We start from the raw sequence: 6,536 nt of genomic DNA on the forward strand, positions 1-6,536 counted from the left end.
GAGTGCACAACCTATACCCTCCGACAAGATTCAACGCCATAATTTGTTACATATTTTCCTCGTGGTCAACAACTGTCCTGTACTTACTATTATTGATGGCGGGATTTGCAACAATTTAGTCAGTTCAGATTTGTTCAAGAAGCTTGGCTTGACCACACATGTTTTGCCACAACCATATGAGATTCAATGGTTTGACACCAATGGTAAGCAAGGTAACACATTCAGCATGTCCTTTTGTTAGGCCGTCCTTGGGAATTTGATTTAGATGTTGCACATCATGGTAGAAGTAACAAATATTCTTTCATGCAACATGGGAATAATATTGTTTTACTTCCTTTAACACCTGCTGAAATACTAAAATTTGAGAATGAACGACACGCAGATGCTTTAGATAAATCACAATCTCATGATATGCTTGCGGATGTTAATGTTGGTTATGCACAATGATCTTGCTGCATTTGATGATCACGATGCTCGTTGCTACATTTTGCCTCCTTTGCGTTTTGTTGTTCCTAACCTTTTGTAGGCAATTGGGGATGGCATAGATTCGAGGACGACTTTGATTCAAGAAGGGGAGGATGATGCGGGCATCGTTAGGATGGAGTCGAGGACGACTCCAATTCAAGAAGGGGAGGATGATGAGAACATCACTACATTGGATACATACACATTGAAATTCCAATCGCCTTCAAGTTGACTTCGTTTCCTTCTCGGATTCCAGAAACACTATGCACCAAACACAATGTCACGGACACATATGGAGTCCGTTTTGGGAGTTCTTTATACGGTTGGAAAAATAATTTCATAACCTTTCCAAAGCCTCCGGATTGAGGTCTATATCTGCTCTGAGTCAACGGCAATTGATGAAACAAGGCGACGTCCAGAATCTGCTTGGGTGCTGTGCCATCACTTTTGGGCCGAGGGCCCGTGTATCACGTTGGAACCCATTAGGGGCGTGACCAGAGGGGTATCCACGCCCTGAACACTACATATTCAGTAGCCGCCGCCACATTAGGGTTTTGGGTTTTGTTTGAGTTTAGTTTTCCATTGAGAAACTGAATCGTTCATTGTAACTGTGTCGATTAGTTCTTTTACAGTGATCCAGGGCCCCCTATTCTTGTTCTTCGCGACTGTGTCGATTAGTCCTTTCATACTAAGAGCTTGAACCTCTTCAATTCAGATTCACTTCATATATATTCGCAATTTTAGATTGCATCTTTACTGTGTTCTTTCTTGTGTTCGATTCGCTTGCAGGATCATCAATCGAGTGTGCTTGGTTGATTCTCGTTGGAGCAGCGGTGTAATGGTTGTGGGTTTCGAATCCTCGCTGATTAATAGCCTTGATCGTGAGTTGAGTGTTCCACAAATCGAACTTATCTACCTCTCGGAAGATCGCCGCGCGCGACTCTATCAGCTAGTAAGTGCTTCAAATCTGACATTCTCTCGCTTGTTGACGAGTGTCTCCTCCAATCCCAAGAGATTATTCAGTGGCGGTCCACATAGAGTCACAACAGACCCTATGAGGCTACCAACAGAATTGTTACTTTTGTCCCTTTATCGAGCGTGGATTTGCGATTCCCTCCTTGGTTTTTTTAGGACTTCTTTTCTATTGGAGGATTCAGACACATCACCTCACCCCAAATCGATTCTCCAAATTTCGATCTTTATCGATCTCCGGGAGGCATTTCTGGGCATCGAGCCCCATTTCGACTTGTTATGTCACCGTGGAAATTTCGACTTGTTATGTCACCGTTTCCACCTCTAGCCTCAGCCAATGCCCGTGAGCTTGCTGAAGTAGGAGGAGGAGGCCTACAGCTGTGCAAGGGGATGGAGAAAAAGTATCTTCCATACTCCTTGCCCAAGAAAGTAGTCGACTGGAAAGCCAACTGGTTTTATATTGGAAACCACGCTCCAGCACTAGCAGATAGGACCCTTGGGCCTCCTCAAATCTGCAATGAGTAGACATATGCTGACTGAAACGCAGATCAAGTGGCTGAGATGATTCAGAAGATTGAGACATTGAGGAAGGCAAAAATCACTAGAGCATCGGTGGTTTTATATAGGATTTGCCGGTGCATCTAGGGTCTTCAGAAGCGCAGCAGCTTCGGGTTCGCGTACTAGGGTGTCAAGGACCCCTCCTGCTTCACAATGGAAAAGATAACCAAAGCTGAAGCCTTGAGGTGAGTACGTTGATCACTTGAAGGTATCTTTGGCATGCCAATTCTGCCAAAAGCATTCAACATCAAGAATCCACCCACAGAGGTAGGGGTAAGTAGTCGATCTATATGACTTGAGTACTTTCTTGCATTGTTCTTGACTTTGTACTGGTATCTATTCCTCTTCTATCACAGATTGATGTAAATGTCTATCGTAGCAGTCCTCCGCTACCGGAGATCACTCACCCTAGGCATCTATTGCCAAGTGCGCACAAGAAACCTTATAATTACCGGTCAAATCAAGATTCCAATCCAAACCATGTCCTGTCAGATACTGATTCTGATGACCCTTGCAAAGATTCTGAAGGGAAAAGGAACAAGTTCCAACCCAGGGTGACGCAGCCCAAGCCCTGGTGACGATCCTGCTGGTAGTCACCCGAAGGGTCAGATGACCAAGGTTCGGAAGCGGAAAGCTCCCACAACATCCAGAGGTGAAGGAGAGACGCTGATCAAAATCCATTTGACATCCGGAGGTGAAGGAGAGACGTTGATCAACATTCGAAGGTCAAGATACTGTTAGAGGCTGATCCCGCGACATCAAGATCCTAATTCAGATGACATAATCAAAATCCATTTGCGAGTGTTGTCTTGTTTGCAATTTGATTTCTGGGTCATCATCAAGTTTCTCTTCCCTTTAGGCCTTCCAACCCGAAGCAATCGAAGCAGAGGGTGAAGGCAACCAGGGATGATACTGGGACAAGTACTGAGGGGCCCTCTGTCGAGGAGGACCCATCGAGTGGTACCGTTGCCGCCCCGCCGAGGCAAGAGGTGCTGTCAGGTGGTACTGATGCCGCCCCACCGAGGCAAGATGTGCTAGCGAGTGGCGAAGATCAGATTAGAGCCGCACAGGGGCAGTCGGTGCCCTCTGCTAGCAAGTTGGTGCCCGTGGGTGCTTCCGAGGCTACTTGAGCCCCAAAGGCACTTAGGGCAAAGAAACTTATTGTGAAGAAGTCCACTTGATAAGTTTGCAAGTACTTTCAGTAATTGTTCACCTAGTTTTAACTTTGATAGAAAACTTGATCAAATTCTCTATGTGTGCAGGAAGTCACTCCGTTTTGGCTTTTGACCAGCTAGAGGGTGGCTCAGCTGTCCCAACCCCCCGAGCTAAGTCTTGGATCGGGTACTCAATTGCCGGATCTTGAGCTGGCCAGGATAGAAGAACTTCTCAAGTCTGCACCTGAAAAGGACTTAGCGGGCTCGGTTGAAGAGACTAGTGCAGGGGATGCTATGGCACTTCTAGAAGCGGAAGCCACACAGGCAGGTGAAGAAGCGCCAGAGATTCCTTCAGGTGAGCCCATCTTGCCACCTCCTTTGAAATCTTCCCGTCTCCCTTTTGCCAGACTGATTTTCACAGTTGAAGCAACATGCACGCCACCGCGACAGCCGTCGACAGAAGAGCAGGGCGTTGCGAGTGTTGTGCCCAGCAAGATCCTGGTACTCCAGCGAAGTCGCAGTATCTGGTCCTGACTAAACTAGTCGACGACCCGATGTTGACCTCGGCAGTCCTGAAGCAGTTCCAGGACAACATGAAGGAATGCTAAAAATTAGCCATCGTATGACTCTTGTCGAGTGGTTCGCTCATCCTTGTGTTTTCTGCATACTTCTGTCTGAGGCATCATCTTGTCATGCAGAATTTGGCCAACAGATCATATTTGAAATCGCAAAAGCTAAAAGCAGTCAGAAATGGCCACAGGTTACTCCATGAACAGGATTGCCATCTCGCCAAGAAGACATACAAGTATGTCAAGATTCACAACGAGCTCTATGTTGTGAAGCAAGAGTGTATTCGGGAGACCTGGCTCCTTATAAAGGAGATAGAGAACCTGGAAATGGGCAAGAAGTCTCTTGAGGAGAGAATTCAGTCGTTGCATAAAAAGAATAAGGCTTTAGTAAAAAACCATCAAGGTAACTTCCTCTTGCAAATGTGTTTCCTATTTACAGTGTAGTCGAGCAGTATACGCTGCAGCTATTCGAGTACCTATTTTTTGTCGTATGCACATAGAGCTTAAAAAGACATTAGTATCTAAGCAAGAACTGGTGATTTATTTAAATAATCTTGTGTACTGTCGAACAGATGAGGTGGAGAAGCTGGTCAAGGTCCTGATTAGTAGCTAGTGCAATGCATGCAGTAGATCAAGGACATGGCAGCTGAAAAAGATTTCCGCGAGAAAGAACTCGCTGAGTTGAGGAGTGCGCAAGAAGAACTCAGAGACTTGAAGGGTGCTGCGTAGATTATCGTTGATATGGTGGATCCTCCCAAGGAAGGCGCAGCTGTGAGCAAGTCACTGTTGAAGTGTTGACGGTCTAATTTGACCCGTTTTGATCATCAACTCTGGCATGAAAACCATGCATAAAAGTAGAATAAAAGGTAGCATAGGATTAAATACTAACAAATTCCACATATGCTGGTTTGGGATTGTGTGCAGGTGAATTTAAGCTAAATTTGAAGCTAGATGGCAGGTCATGATCAAAGATACAAATTTTCAGCAAATAAGAGAGCAACACGTGTCGTCACATGGATCAAAGGGCCTACCAGAGCAAGAAAACCCACATGGCAGAAGCTTAGGCACGTGCCAAGGCCAATGGGACCCACCAGAAAGCTTCGTGGCCAAAGGTTGTGGCCAGAGGTGGGGTCCACTGGTTGGTCGGCCGACCAGTAGCTTCCTCCACCGACCTCCAGCCAGCCTAGGAGTTCAGGAGAAGCCAGGGGAAGTGCCGGGCCTGTCGGCACTCTTCTCCGCTTGTACCTCGATGGATGTTTATCGATCCGTAAGTGTTCGTGACTTATTTAGTATTCATTAATTTCATTTCAAGTTCAATAGTAATTTCTTGCTGTTTATTGGATTGTGTGTTCACTAATATTAGTAGTTAGCTCTAGTCTAAGACTCCTGATAGAGATGGTTGTTCTTGGCAAGGACTTAGAGTTAGTAAATGATAGTGTAGACGTGGTGTCTAGGCTATACTTTACCATTCGATGTTGTGCCTCCCACGATTTGTAGAGGTAGCCAGCAAGTGGTGACAGCTCTGTTTTGTGCTATCGTAATCCTCCACATTCGGTTTCACGACAGTAGCTTATATCAGAACTTTTGGTCTGACCAGGCAAAGCTGGTGCCCGACGTAAACAGTTGATTCTTAGTCTGTTCTTATCTTGAATCTGAATAGTCCTCTACACCCCTTGATCCCACCGGTGTTGTGGCCTTGGATGAGCCTGAACCGTAGATATTGTACTCACGTTCCCTTGGATTCGATAATTCTTGGAATACTCTGAGGTGAAAGCTACATCGGTATCCGTACGCTTGCGTATCTTTCATGAGATTCAACATACCTAGGCATTCTCTTGTGATGTTACTTGTTAAACTGGCAGTGACATTAAAAAGTGCCAACATGAAGCGACTACAGGAAGTCCAACAGAAGATTCCTAGCTACCTCTTGGATACCACCAAGCAGTATGTTGCGACTTTTCAAGTCCTATTGCCCCAAGGCGAACCTGACCCCAATCGGAGATGCATGGCAATGGATTGCACTAAAGAAAGATTTGTCGAACTCCTTGACAAAGTGAAGCCTGTGGCGGCAAAGATAGTCGAGAGTCTAGAGCAGGATCCTGACACGGAGTCATGAACAATGTGCTCATCTCGATACTTCACTACTAGAAAACCCCCCTAGATACGTTGTAGTAGTAACACCACTTCAAAGCATATCTACATCAGCTTGTAAATATGTCTCATGAAACATTTTTTAGAACATGTCAAATTGTCACGATATTAAATACGCTTATACCATCAATAGTGTTATAAAAACATTTCTTAACATGCTATTTGAATTCGTTTCAAAATGATACGGAGTTAGACACACTTCTACGTCGTTAACCTATAGACACATTGTAAAGCGTACAGACATTTGTCTATATCCATGTAAAGATGATTTTATATTTATATATATATATATATAATTGGCAAAACGTGTCAACTTGATACAAATTTAGACTTGTTTTCAAATGTGAGGAGCATGTAAACACATCGTAAAGCGTATCAAATTGTCCATAGGAACGTAAAGATATCTTTATGCAAGACTGAAAACATCTCCACTACAAGAAATCGCTTAAAGCATGATGGATTTATCGTGATGTATTCAAAGAACGTCATTAATAGTACAACAACTGTTTTTCATCATTAATGATTAGTTGTTTTTTTTTTTGCATGGATCTCCAGTAGTGGATATAAAGCCCAAACTATAATGATGTTTTGTAAAATTTGTTACAATCCAGCGCACAAGCACAATCAACAAGTTCAATCGTCATAATTTGAGATCCACCCAAAATTG

The 6,536-nt window shown here is 44.3% G+C and overlaps 1 long non-coding RNA gene across 5 annotated transcripts; it reads left to right on the forward strand.

Annotated features, from left to right (window-relative positions):
• The first annotated feature begins 1,807 nt into the window (after window positions 1-1,807).
• Window positions 1,808-5,959, forward strand: LOC120655489. 5 transcript variants are annotated; one of them, XR_005667547.1, is made up of 7 exons: window positions 1,813-2,268; window positions 2,352-3,504; window positions 3,600-3,769; window positions 3,848-4,121; window positions 4,291-4,489; window positions 4,643-4,985; window positions 5,581-5,959. It is a non-coding gene; the product is annotated as an uncharacterized LOC120655489 (long non-coding RNA). The 5 variants fall into 5 exon arrangements; XR_005667544.1 differs by having other exon boundaries at window positions 1,815-2,268; window positions 2,352-3,187; window positions 3,258-3,504; window positions 4,291-4,985; XR_005667545.1 differs by having other exon boundaries at window positions 1,808-2,268; window positions 3,577-3,769; window positions 4,291-4,985.
• The last annotated feature ends 577 nt before the right edge of the window (window positions 5,960-6,536 follow it).

The sequence above is a fragment of the Panicum virgatum genome, chromosome 1N (assembly GCF_016808335.1).
Source record: "Panicum virgatum strain AP13 chromosome 1N, P.virgatum_v5, whole genome shotgun sequence".
In the NCBI taxonomy this organism is placed as follows: Eukaryota; Viridiplantae; Streptophyta; class Magnoliopsida; order Poales; family Poaceae; genus Panicum; species Panicum virgatum.